Genomic DNA, 15,015 nt, shown 5'->3' on the forward strand with positions numbered 1-15,015 from the left:
ATATTTAAAATACGTTTGGGAAATCAATATAAGAGCATATGTTATAAATGCAAAACATTAAGTAAACCTATTTATACTATATATACTATACCATATATTATGAAATCACCACCACTCAGGACTTTTTCCACATTAGACCACATGTTTCTTGAAGCAATGCATCACATCTTTTAATTATTTTATCCCCAGCAATTATCATGGTGTAGCACATAATAGTACTGGAGTGAGTTAATTATATTTGGCTTAACCCTGCGTTGATATGAATGTAGGTATTACTTATATTGAGTGATATAGACATTACCAACCTTTCTATTGATGACAAAATCATGTTCAAATGATTAACCCACAGGCAAAAGACTCAAGGGCCAGACGAGGGTCTTGGGTCCTATGGCTTGTAATCTTGACTCTTCACTAGCAACACTGCAGATGCTGGATGATCACAGTAATATGAGGTGAGTCAGTCAAGGTATGTTAAAGAAGGTGCATATTTTACTTTCCTTGGCTGCTCAAGCAAATACCATGCAAGAGATTGGCTTAAACAATGAGAATTTATTGGCTCACAGTTTCGAGGCTGGAAGTGCAAATCAAGTCCAAATCAAGGCCTTAACAAGGTGATGCTTTCTTCCTGAATCCTGGTATCCTGGGGCTGGCTGCCAGAGGTCCTCAGTCCTCAATCCCTTGGCATTGTGGCAGTGCACATGGAGGCACTCCTGGCTTCTCCCTTCACTTCTGGCTTCCATTGACTTTCACCTTCCGGCTGCTCCTTCTGTGCCTTTCTCTCTCTGTGTCTGAATTTCATTCTTCTTATAATGGGCTCCAGTAATAGGATTAAGACTCATCCTGATTTTTGAACTCAAAACTCTTATTATTCAGTTTTTCCTGAAATACATATAAAAAAATTACATAGAGAATAGCTGTTATATGACATCCATATATAACGTCATCAAAATGTCCTACTAACAGTGGGTTCACACCCAATAGAATGGATTAAGTTTAAGAATATATTTTTCCGGGGTACATAGCTCCAAACCACCTCAGTATGTTTGAGGCTGCTCTTGATAGGCCTTTACTGCCATGATAATGTCTAATTACTAGTGGGCGTGGAAAGCATGGAGTGTTGCAATTGCCTACAGTACTGTATTTTTGCATTGAGTAGTGGTGGCCAACTTTATAGCAATTATATTAAGAACATCTGGATATTCAGAAAAGTAAGTGAATCTTGATTTGGGTATTGCTCTGCCTAACCCACAAGATTGGTATTTTACAAGGGGTCATGTATCATGTATGTGAATGTACTTTATAATTATTTAAAGCCATTTGATTATAAATCAAGGTGACCTTCAATATCTGTGCTGCTCATGAAACAGTTTCCTGAATAGCTGCAGTTTAGGCTCATGTAATACCAGGAAGGTTAGATCAGTGTCCCAGTTAACCCGGTGTCTGTATTTTTGACAATGGCCCCAGGGGTTATTAGACAACACCGTTTTATAGTTGCTCTCCATGACATTAAATTCATAAGCCTAAGAATATTTGAAGGCTGTTTTTGCTCATACCTATCATTTCTGAAATAAATATAGCAGACTGTATTCTATTTCTTCAAATATATGAGTCATTTGGATGATAGCTAAGCTTATTTTTAGTGTAATTTAAAATTTTAATGTGCTATTTTGGTGATTGATTTCTCTTTTTCCTCAATTTAAAAGCAAAAAAAGAATACATGTGATTTCAAAAGCTGTAGGTACATGAATAATCCACACACTTTAGCTCACTGACACAATAAGCCACAGAATTTTATTGTGTGGATCACTGACATGGCCGATCATAACTCCTGTGGAGCTATTGTGGTCCATCTTGTCAGTGGAAGTTTCTTCATTTAAAAATAATGCCCTCTATGTAGGAGCTGATCCAGAATGTGTCTCAGAGAACAATAGAGGACCATGGATTGATTCTGACTTTTCTTATTCCAGTGTGATCATAGGAAGCTTCTAAAATTCTACTCACCCTGTTAGAATTCCATGGCTCATAATAGTTATGCATTTGAAGCACCTCTATTTAAACTCTTATTATTCAGTTTTTCCTGAAATACATATAAAAAATTATATAGAAAACAGCTGTTATATGACATCCATATATTTAATCTGGAAACTCAATTCTCAAGGTTAAAAGATCAATAACAACAGCAAGATAAACAACACCATGCCTCTTAATTAATGCTTTCAAATATGAAATCATCTAGTCATCATACCAATAATTTTCAACTAGTTCAGGAAATTCTACATCAGTGATTCTCAAAGTGTGGTCTCCAGAGGAGCCACACCTGGAAACTTGTTAAAAAATTTCAAGTTCTTGGGCACCTTCTTAAAACCTACTAAATCAGAAGCACTGAGAGTGGGGACCAGCAAGGTGTATTTTAACAAGCCGTCCAGGTGGCTCTGCTGCACACTTGTGGAAGGTAGAAGGCTATCCCAAAACTGTTCACACCTGAATCTCTGGAACATGAGACTATGTTATATTACGTGGCAAAAGGGATTTTTGTGTATGTAATTATAGTTATGGACCTGGATCACCTGATGGGTCTAATCTAATTACATGAGCTCTTAAAAGCAGAAAACTTTCTCTGGATGGAAGAAGCAGGAGAGATACAGTAGGAGAAGACAGGGAAATTCCAGGTATGAGAAAGGTTTGAAACACTGATGCTGGTTCTGAGATGTAGGCAGCCACAAGCAGGGACTGGAGAGAGGCCTGTAGGAGCTGAGAGCAGCCTTCAGCTGACAGCCATCAATGGTATTACACCTCAGTCCTACAACCACAAGGAACTGAATTCTGCCAATAACCTGAAAGAGCTTGGAAGTAAGTTCTTCCCTGGAGCCTCTAAAAAAGAAGGCAGTCCCACTGACACATTGATTTCAGTTTTACAAGGCCTGGAGCAGAAGAAATCACCCAAGCCACTCCGTGACCAGATTTCTGACCCTCGGGAACTACGAGATGATGAATTATGTATATTTATGTCTTAAGCTTCTAAGTTGATTGTAATCATATGGCAGCAATAGCAAACTATTATAACACTCAAGTTTGAGAACCACTGCTATACATAATCACTAATTGCCATTGTCATTTATTATATTAATGGCATATACCAGGAAGTACATGGATAATGAAAATGTTTCCATGGTTTACTTTTTCATGCTAGATTCTATAGAAAATAGGAATATACTATAGCACATGGAAATCATGTTTAATCCCATTGTTTGAAAATTCTGATGTTTGTATTTTTCAATGCAATAGACCTGGGTTTTAATTCCAGATTGATATTTTTCTAAATGTGTGACTTGGTTAAATTATGTAAACTCTGTCAGTAATGATGTTTGTAGAATGAGCTAATGATGCTTATCTCATGTAACTGCTTTGAGGATTAAAAGAAATAATGCATGTAATAAACCTAATATATAGTCAGTACACAATAATTAGTAGATCTTCCCATGAATACTTTCAAACTTTGCATTTGGGAAACATGGACAACCACTGAAGATTATTACCTTGGGTCTGTTTTCTCAGAAGCAGAGCTTGATACAGGAGTTCTTGAACATGTTATTCATTAGGGGAGTGTTTTCAGGAGAAGAGCACGAGGGAGGCATGATAGGGCAAGCAAAATAAAGATGAGCAAAAATGTAGACTCAGAGAATGGTTTCACCCTGGTTCAATGGGGAAGCTTCAAATCACAAGTTCCACTGGAATTAGGCTAAACTTTTATACCCCTGTTTCAGTCAGTTTTGAATAAGGACTAGGAGTGGAAAGAGAAAAACAATTCTCCATAGAAGCAGAAGCTGTGCTCTGGAGACAGGAAACACTCACATACTAGCAATAGCTGCACCAGGTATAAAGGAGTCTGTTTGGGCATCTTCAAAACCAGGTTTCAAAACAGATGCCCTGGCTTGCTTTTATTTGAGGCCTTTGGTCAACAAGCACTACTCAACCCTCTTTGCCCTATGGAATTCCTGGGTTCACTTGACGATATTACAGTTCCATCTTCTTGGTTGTTCTGCCTGGGTCTCTTTAGTCAGGTTTAGTCATACCTCATCCACATGGAGACCTAGTTTAGATTGTTCTGGACTATCAGGCTCTGCCAAGATAGTTATATCTTTTGTGGAAAGATGTGGTTGGAAACATTCTACAATAGTTCTGTTGCTGATGTTTAAAACCAAATCATACAATTCATTGATTTTTTTATTCTTTCAGCTACATAATTATATATAGTTTTTCACATGACAAGTTATGATCTTTAGCTTCATTTACCTCCCAGAGTGACTGCCCAATTTCACTGTGACTGGACATATACAGCTGTTTAGTCTCCCACATGTAGGCCCCTAATGGAAACATTATATTAAGTATCATGTGAGAATAGTGAGTAAACTATATAATAGGATCTTTTGTTTTCAGTACTTCTCCATTTGCCATCTGTATCTACTTTGACCATTTCATATGTCAATAATTTGCTGGGCCCTCCAAATATGAGATTCTACTAAGCTTTATTTCTTTCTGTATCACTATATGTTTTGGACTCTTTCTAACTCAAACTGTTTTGTATTCCCTCTGCATCCTAAAAAGTGACTGGCTAATTGAAATTAATGTATTATGGCTGAGAAGTTTCAATGCATAGAGATAGCATGTGTATTCTGGCATTTACCATTACCTCAAAGCAGTATAGGTTATGAGAATCACAAACTTTGTAGAGAATTTTAAGTGAGACAGAGCTAAGATGACTGACCCTCAAATCATAACCCATAAATGACTTTACTCTGCTTTCATTCATTTAATAAACATATATTCCAGATATTGTGCTAGGTTACATTTAAAGACTATGGGGGCCAAATAATTTGATAGTCAAATAAAGGAAAGGAGATGGTACTCTCCCTGTGATCACATAATGGACAATTAAGTATTTTCTTAAATCTAAAATAATATTTCAATATATGCAAAGACCTATGATAGCTACACTCAGCAGAATCATACAGATAACTATTAAAAGAGTCTTTAGCAGAGAATAGAAAACCAATTCACGAGTCATTCTGTCTCTCAAAATACCATCACAGTAATTGCCAAAATTATAGCTTGTGGTTACCTGCACATTCTTTTGGACTGGGCTCATGAGAATTGTGGTACTGCCGATGCAAACACTACCTCAATCTGCTTCACAATCAGTAGTGAGCTGGATTTCCATGGAATCACATCAAGCCCTATAAAAACACATCTTTGAGCTATTGGGCAGAAATTAATTAACACTGTAAGACCCAGAAAGGGGTACATCCTCTGACCTCTGGTGTCAGAAAACAAAACAAAACATAACATAACAAAACAGGGAGTTGTCTTCAATGACAGTTGATAAATTTAAATCTCAATAAGCAAATTTGATTATGGACTTTTTCTAGTAATTATCAAAATATCAGAGTTAAATATGATAGGAAAATTTCAATAATGTCATATGTCCATGCTTTATAATTTAACTTTCTCAGTATAATATTGACTTAATATTTCAATTACATTCTGTATTTTTTTCAACAATACAAAGAAGCCAGATACTTCAGTCAATAATATTGCAACATGAGATAGTCGGTGGAAAACAACTAACAATTACAGTCAGAAATGAAATGAGGACATACAAATTCAACGAGACTGTTATTTGATGAAAAGGCTTGTAAAGTGGTCAAGAGGGCAGCTGTGAATTATGTGGATATAAATGAAACAGCTATTTGATAGACTAGTGGAGGTATACAAAATTTCTTTGTCCCCGTAAAGTTCTCAATCTTGACCACAAATAACACAGAGCAGAGGTAGGCTGTTTCATGACTACAGGCAATAAGTCTGCTACCATTTGGTGTATCTTTCTAAGATCCTATTTATAAAGTCCTGTTAAGAACATTAGCTTATGGATGACTACTAATTTCTTCCTCAAGCATAGCAATGGAAAAGATAAATTGAGTATCTTAGGAAATACTCAACATTTAGCTATTTTTGTCCTGAATCCCTATCATCTTTTACTATAATGTTTAGAGATCTGAAATGATCTGAATAATTGTTTAGATACTTCATTTCATATCAACAGTTATGCTCTAATGACTTGAGTTTTATGGTCTTTATGCAAAATAATAGAACTTTGAATGCTCTCAATAGTCTAAAAATCTTATTTGATTTAAAAGTTTATCAATAACAGCTATGCATACTAACACAGGAAAACACTGGGAACATGTTAAATGAATGTGGCATGTATTGAATGCTCACCAAATATCCAGGTGATTGCCTCCCTTTCTGGCCTCCTTTGTGGTAAATTTTCAGTTATATGAATTGTTCTGGCCAGTGGATGTGACGCAGGTCACCTTTGACCAGTATGCCTCTTGCATATTTCTTACACCTTCTGCAGTAACCTTTGAAGCCGTGTGCTCCAGACAGCACAATTAAAATACCGAAGAACCCAGCTCTTCTGCATCAAACTGTGACATAAGTGAGACATAAATATATGATGTTAAGTTACCGAGATTTCAAAGCATGTGTCTTGTAAAAGCTACTACTAATTATCCTGAAAAATAAATAATAAAATTAATAAATCAAGTTGGAGAAGTAGAATAGTGTATGAATCTATTTTTATCTATAAATTTGAAGTGGTATATATCTAAAAATGGCCTTAAAGTGTAGATTTGAAACTGTTAATACTCACCTATGAAATTCTAGGAATTAAAAGTGGAGAGCAATGAAGGGCAGATAAGTAAGAAGATGAGAGAATTCCAATTTTAAATACCTACAAATAAATAAATTTTATTTTTTTACAGTTGGCATTACTTACATTTGTATATTTAAAATATAAATATTTTGACAGAGTTCCTCATTACCATTATTATAATAATAAAATACATATATTAAATGACAAAATTGCTCACTTTGATACTAGGGATTAGGAATTACTGTATGAAAAGTCTAAACTGAATCAAATAAATTAATTGTTGCAAACTAATGAGATATCTATAAATGACAGAATAAATTCAATCAAGACACAGAAGGCTAAGATTTTAAAATAAACATTTTGGACCATTCCTAGAAAATTAAAATACTTAAATACCTAAAATATTTAAGTGTGAATTTTCTGAGCCACAAGAGAAACAAAGACATTTTCCAAAATATAACTTAGACTTAATATCTATTGCGCAGTGAATGACTATTATCCAAAGGGATCAGTATTTAAATGATGAAGATAACACTCTTTCAGCCTTTTATTCCTGAAATTGGTTTCGAAAATTCCCTAAAACAAGCAAAGTCAACAATGCACATACATTTGTTAGGAAAAAATCTAAATGGACTTGCTTCACCTTTATACCTGACAGATTCCCAAAATTCAGAGTTAATGGGCCCAGTTGCTAGTCTTGTTACATGACTCAATACAGTGGAGAGAAGCAGAGCATTTATAAAAATGTTGATTCAAATCTCTGCATGGAGCATCTATATGACAAGCTGAAGAGGTGTTCTCTGTTTCTATATAGCAACGTTGAGAAGGTATAGAAGAGCTTTTAATTTCATCTTGTCTCAAACTATTTAAATATTCTGTGGTTGTTTTCAGCAAAACACAAAATGCATTTTTGCGAATTACATTTTCTCCCCATTTTAAAGATTTGCTAGTGCATATCATTTAGCTGATTATTAAAAAAAGCATGTTTTTTCAACACCAAATTGACTTTCAGGAGGCTATTTCTACTTAAAAATAAAATAAAATCCAAAGATTGATGAAATTTTGCTTTAACACACCATATAATTTGAAACCTGGATGCTGAAGTAGATTTCTAAATCAGGAAAGTCATTCTGCAGATGTCTCTGGGAAATGCTAGGAGATGTGGAAAGAGATAAGGAGGGTGAGGTAAGAGGAGAATCACTGATTTCCTTCAAAGACATTTTTCTCTGAGTTGTGACTGCATTTTTTCCCCTCTGACAGGGAGAATTGTACGTCTCTGGAAGACCCCAGTTTAGAACCGGATGCAGTAACTGGATGGAGCTTTGTGTTGCCTCTTTTGGGAGGTGACGAGCATACTCTACGTGTGGGAAATTGTTAAACATATATTTGGTGAAAAGAATAGACTTTTGCAGGGACTCGTAGTGGATTGACGAACTTGTTTCCTCTTCTTGGGTACAAAGCTAAACTACATTTTGTAGATTCCTTTGCAGATAAGTGTGGTCATGTGACTGAATTCAAGCTATTGAAAAGTAATTGGAAGAAATCAGAAGATTCTGTTTTTAATTTTAAAAGATTTTTAATATTATGAAATAGTTTGTTAATGCAAGAAATATATGTAAGTTATAAAATGATGATAAATAAATACACATGTACATACCATGTAATATAAGAGACAGAATATTACCAATATCTTTCCTAATTGAAAGGGGAGTGCTGTCTTCAATTATAGGTTTATGGTTCATTTGCTTCTTTTTATACTTTAATGATGGTATGTGTATCTTGAAACAAAAATGTGTAGCTTTGCATGTTTAAAAACTTTAAATAGATATAATTAAATGTGTCTTTCTATTTAAAATAATGTTTATATGATCTGCTCACACTGAAGAAAGTAGGTGTACATTTGGTTAAAGATTTGCTAGTGCATATCATTCAGCTGATTATTAAAAAAAGCATGTTTTTGCAACACCAAATTGACTTTCAGGAAGCTATTTCTACTTAAAAATAAAATAAAATCCAAAGATTGATGAAATTTTGCTTTAACACACCATATAATTTGAAACATGTAGAATTATTTTTATAACTTTTTATAATAAAAATATTAATTTGCTAGAAAGTTTCATATTTTTCTTTTAAAGGCAATTATGCCAAGCTTTATACTAAGGGGTGGAATTGTTGAGTTTCACATTACCCTGATGATTATTAAGTTTGAGCATCTTCTTACACAACTATGGGTCATTCATGATTTTGCCCCTGAAAAGGACTATATTGGTCTTTTTTGTCAATTTTTCTATTGAAATATTTCTGTATTTGAATATGTTTGTTACAGTTTGCTAATGCTGCCATTTTGCAAAACACCAGAAATGGATTGGCTTTTATAAAGTGCATTTATTTGGTTACAAAGTTCAATCTTAAGGCCATAAAGTGTCCAAGGTAAGGCATCAACAATAGGGTACCTTCACTGGAGAAAGGCTATTGACATCTGGAGAACCTCTGTTAGCTGGGAACGCATGTGACTGGTGTCTGCTTGCTCCCAGGCTGTATTTCAAAATGGTGTTCTCCAAATGTTGGCGTCAGCTTTCAATGGCCGTCTTCAAAATGTCTCTCTAACTTGCAGCTGCTCTGAGGTCCTTCTGTTTGTGAACTTTATTATGGGGCTCCGGTTAACTAATCAAGACCCACCCTAAATGGGTGGGGCCACACTTCCATGGAAATAATCTAATCAAAGGTATTACCTACAGTTGTGTGTGTCACATCTCCATGGAAACACTCAATCAAAGGATTCCAACCTAATCAACACTAATATGTCTGCCCCCACAAGATTGCCTCAAAGAACATGTCATTTTGGGGGCCATAAGACATCCAAACTGGCACAATTTCCTTTCTGCATCCTGGATAATAATTCCTTGTAGGTTTTATGTTTTGAAAAGCTTTTATCACAGTTTGAAGCTTATGTTCATGCTTTCTTTGTGGTGTCCGCTGATGAGCAGAATTGATTAATTTTAAGGTAGTTGAATTTACTAATCTTTTGTTTTCCCTGTCATATCTAAGTAATGAGTCTATATTTCAGGTTTATAAAGATAGTTTACTATATTTTCCTCTACAATTGTTGAAAGTTTTTGTTTATCATTCAGATTTTTAGCCCATGTGGGAATTGATTTTGCTTATGCTATGAGGTAAGGAACCAAGTTTATTTTCATAATTATGCATAATCAATTAATCTAGTACCACTTAATTTGTTTTCCATGTTTTATCCACTTATATCAAATGCCAGATTTTCCTATAACAAGATTTATGTTTTCATGGGTCTCTTTCTGTATTCTTTCCTCTTCTCTTTAGTCTGTCTCTATTAATTCCAAACTGTTTAAATTTCTATAGCTTTATTATTTCTTTGTTTTAAGTCTTGAAATTTAAAAGGACAAATTCTTCTATCTTCTCTTTTCTGAGTGGGTCTTGGCTATTTCTGGCACTTCGCTCTGCATATGCATGTTAGAACAAACCTTGTTAAGTTTAGTAAATAAACCTATTGGTTTTTTCATTAGATGTGTACTGAATTTACAAATAAATTTTGGAAGAATTGGCATTTTAATGGAATTGACTCTTCCTTTCTATGAAAATGATATGTTTTCCTTTTTCTTTTCTTTTTTGGTGTTTTAATGCACTTTTTTGTTTTTGTTTTTGCTTTTTAAAATAAATGTTTTTTTCCGGTTTTTTTTTCCTTTATTAGGATGTTGTGGGTTTACAGAACAATTATGAATAAAATATAGGATTCCCATATACCATCCCATCACCAATACCTTGCATTGGTGTAGAACATTTGTTACTATTGATAGCACATTTTTATAATTATACTATTGATTTTAAAGTCCATGATTTAACTTAGAGTTCACTGTTTGTGTGGTGTGGTTCCATGGATTTTTTTTTAATTTTTATTTTGTTGCCATGTATACAATCTAACATTTACCCTTCTAATCATATTCAGATACATATTTCAGTGCTGTTAATAGCATTTACAACATTGTGCTATCAGCACCATCATCCATTAGCAAAACATTTCCATCATTCCAAACAGTAATCTTGTACATTTTAAGCCTTAATTTCTCATTCCCATCCTGGTCCCTGGTAACCTACATTCTAGATTCTGACTCAATGAGTTTGCTTATTCTAATTGCTTCAAATCAGTGAGATTATACAATATTTGTACTTTTACGTCTGGCTTATTTGACTCAATGTGTTGTCTTCAAGTTTCACCCATGTTGTCACATATATCAGGACTTCATTCCTTTTAACAGCTGAATAATATCCCATTGTGTTTATATACCACATTATATTTATCCACTTATTGGTTGATGGATGCTTGGGTTTGTTTTAATTGTCTTAAATAACATTTTACCATTTTATTTTCTATATCTTTTGATCAATTTGTTTTACAACATCAAATTTTGAGATGGTAAAGTTTTGCTACTTAACAGGTAAAAATCTTAATAATCACAAAATGAGGAAAGCACATTTGTTCCAAAAGTTTGAAAAGAAGGAAGGAAGGAAGGAAATAAGAAAGGAAGGAAGGAAGGAAGGAAGAAAAAAGAGAGAAAGAAAATGCAAAAGGCCAGAAGGAAAGAAGGAAGAAAAATAATTTTATGGGAAAGAGGGAATTAAGCATCAGACAGAAGCATAATAATTTTTAGCATAAAAATGGTCATAGTACCTTGCAAACAATCGGAGAATCTACATGTTTTAATCTGATTAAACCCCTCTTTTAACTGGCCAGGAGGTATTAATAGACAGTTCAGAATAAAGCATCATTGGATTTCTTTATTTTTTATAAATAATATATCAATACAGAAATAGGTCAATCAGTCGATCTCATGTGGCACAGAGATCCAAGAATCTACATGATTTGTGCTTTTACAAGGAAAAACAAAATCTCTTTTCTCTACTAAAGCCAACTCCTCCTATGTTTCATGACGCTGAGATTTTCAAGGTGTTCATTTACTGCACTTCAGATTTGCTTATATTCAGTATTCTGTAACATTCACATTGAGATGGTAATTTGGAAACTTTTTTGGTGTCTTTTGTTTCATAAAAACATTTGAAAGACTGTAAAAATGAAAATATAAACAGTGGTGTTAACACTCTTCCAACACTTACATCATTAATAAAAAATAATGAAATGTTGAGAAAGCTAAAATGCTTTAAAAATTTATAAAATATATTAGCAATTGTTACCTAGTTTAACCATTTTATTCTACGCACATTAAATTACATACACACCATTTTTAATTGCTGCATTCACAGTGCACTTATGTGATGTATTTTGTTTTTTTGTTTTTTTGACTTATCACTCTATCTATATATTTAAACTTTTTTTTTCACATCCCTTTGCAATTTGCAGTTACAATCATTGAGTGGCATTCTTTCAAACACTTCCAATATTTTAAATAGACTCTTTGACATTATTGACTATGGATCAAATAGTCACTTTTGAAATTCAGTGATAAATGGAAGCTTCAATTCACTTTAGTTAATATCTTACCTGTAATTTTCATTCCTAATTATGTGAGTGATATAAACATTTTAAAGTGGGAAAATTAATTTTCCAACTCAATCAAACTTGTTTGTTGTTGTTGCTGTTGCTGTTGTTTGGTTTCTGTTTTGTTTCTTCATTTTCCATTATGGAAACCATAGAAAAAGGTTCTGATTTGGTCTATTCACACAATGAAAAGAGGCAATCTTCGTCACCCTGGAAGTAAGAAATTATGCAGCACTACTAGGCTACAGAAAACAAAGCAATGCAGAAGGAAACAATAAGTTTGATTCTGCTTTCCTTTTAATGCTTATCCCCTACTTGCAGATTCTAAACACCAGATTTGTTGCTGTCATTATCAGAGTCTGTTTCTTATTAAAAGAAAAAAAGAAAGAGAGAAAAAAACTAGCTCTTGAAGTCTCTGAGATCTGATGGAAGACGATCACAGCAGACGGGCATTGAACATTTAATCTTTCGGAGTTACCTAGCATCACTTCTCTTCTGCCAATAAGGTAAATGTTTTCTCAGTAGGGAGGTGCTTCATTTCTGTGTTTGTAGATATAGATCAAATCCAAAGTATAACACCTTACAAAGAACAATCCTGTATTTTCAACATGGAATATGGTTTTCAATTAGCCATGCATTCAGATCTCTCTGTATTCATGAGAGTCTGGGAGAGACCTAAAAGAAAATCCAACCTTGACATTCCCAGATATAGTTCATTCTGCTCCTCCCAGGTGTCCCAACCTTAGGAATTTGTACTTTACTGCCAGTTGGCTTTTACCAGAAACTATCACGTGTTTTCTTGCTCTGTGTCCCAAAGTATAACCCAAGCTCTAAGGTGGAAATCTGAGTGTTCTCATCAATTAAAGACAATTCCTTGTCACTTATCTTCCCTAAACCCTCATGATGATGAATCAAACACCTTAGCTTCTCTCAGTCTTGTCTCTGTCCCCCTGCTTCCTGGTAGGGAAGCAGTTGAGCTCAAGCTGAGCTGGAGGTGTAACTAGTACCTTGCAGGCATGCTGAAAGCCAGGGAGGTTTCAAGGTAACTGCTTTCACACAGTGATTCATTTTGGTTACATAGTTAGATCATTTGTTCTCTGACCCGATAAACCAAAGAAAAATAACTCAGAGCAGAATATGAATGGTAGAAACAGAAACCAGATGCTCAAATCCTGAAACACATTTACTGCTTATTTCCTTGAAAACATTTTATGACTATAATCTTTAATATAAAAATAAAGCCACATGTTCAAGTAGCTAATTGTATCAATATTTTCTTATTTTTCCTTTTGTTGTTAGGAAGCAAATTGATCTGACAGTATGCAGAAATCTCCTACAGCATGTGCCTAGAAAGCTAAAAAGGTATCTGCATTTCATTAGCCTCTGAAAACTTGGATGTCTGTTTAATAAGTCCATATCTGTAACTTTTTTTGAAGGGAAACATATCAGCCTTGACCTAACATCTGTCTAAGACATTAACTATTTTATAAATTATGTGTTATTCAAAAGAGCGTATCAGATTATACTTCTCAAAAGAAGACACAGCACTTTTTTTAAAACTAATGCATGGTAGAGGTATTAAATGAACCAAAAAGCCACATTCACAGATGTTTCTTGCCAGTGATGAGAGAGAAGATATAGGGCAAACAGAAGGCTCTTCAGATCATGCAGGAGTGAAATGCTTATCAGCAAAAATATTTGCTTGTTCCTAGGTTTCTGTCCACTTTCCTCATGTCCCACATGAAGATGGTTGGGTGCTGCCTTTTAAAAAAGACTGAGAGAAAATGTTTTCAATCATCTTTGCCCCTGGCTGTATTTTCCAAATTCATTAGGGCATAGGTTTTGCATTGGGAGCAAAGGACTACAATGGCTGTAGACTCTGGTGAGTTACTAGGAAGAGCCCTGCCTTGGTAAACTCAGAAATACCAGGAAGAACGGCTGGGGAAGGGGGATCCCTAAAGGAAGGCAAGCACGGTCAAGTTTACAGCGTTTGCCTTGGGAAATCCTGACTGTAGTGGGATTCTGGCCTGCCTGTTTAAAAATAGAATTGCGGCTCCAGTCATGTTTAGAAGAACTTGTTTCCCATTCTGCTTGGCCTTGTCATGGCTGATATGTTTGTGTTATTTGTTACTATCTTTAAATGCCCATTACAGATGGGAGAACTTTATTACCTTCTCTCACAATAGCTTTTCCCTTAGTCACTTGCTTGTCTAAAAGTATCTTGTATTTTTTGTAACTCCTAGACTTTTCAGATGAAACAAAATCTATTCCTTTACTTGTAGAACATATGAATGATCATATTCAAGTGGAATTTCAATATAAGATGCCATAATAATTGTAGTACAATAAGATAAGTGTAATTTTTTATGAAATAAAATAAATAGTATGAAATTTCTGGGCACATTTACCAAATTATAATAAAAGCAATGAAATAAAAGCACAAGAGTTTCAAACTATATGACCTAGATTTAACCTTTAATTAACATTAAACACAGGGTTATGAGACATGGACACAATTCTATCTCTTCCGATTAAACAAGTGTGACCTTGGTTTAAACCACACTTACCTCGTATATGATGAGGATAACGGCGTGGACTTCCCAGGTCTATGATGAGGATTAAATGAGATGATGAACCCGAAAGCAGCTGCACTTAGTAAATACCTAGTAAATGCACAAAGATTCCTAATTAAAAAAAAAAAATTATATAACTAAGGGAAGGTACATATAAGAATAGATAAAGTGAAATAAGGAGAGTACAAATAAATGATTCACAA

At 34.3% G+C, this 15,015-nt stretch overlaps 1 pseudogene; it reads left to right on the forward strand.

The window, feature by feature from the left end:
* The first annotated feature begins 387 nt into the window (after positions 1 to 387).
* The window catches only part of LOC119535204, a 30,587-nt pseudogene continuing 15,959 nt past the window's right edge, over positions 388 to 15,015 (forward strand).

This window comes from Choloepus didactylus, chromosome 5 (genome assembly GCF_015220235.1).
Source record: "Choloepus didactylus isolate mChoDid1 chromosome 5, mChoDid1.pri, whole genome shotgun sequence".
Classification (NCBI taxonomy): domain Eukaryota; kingdom Metazoa; phylum Chordata; class Mammalia; order Pilosa; family Megalonychidae; genus Choloepus; species Choloepus didactylus.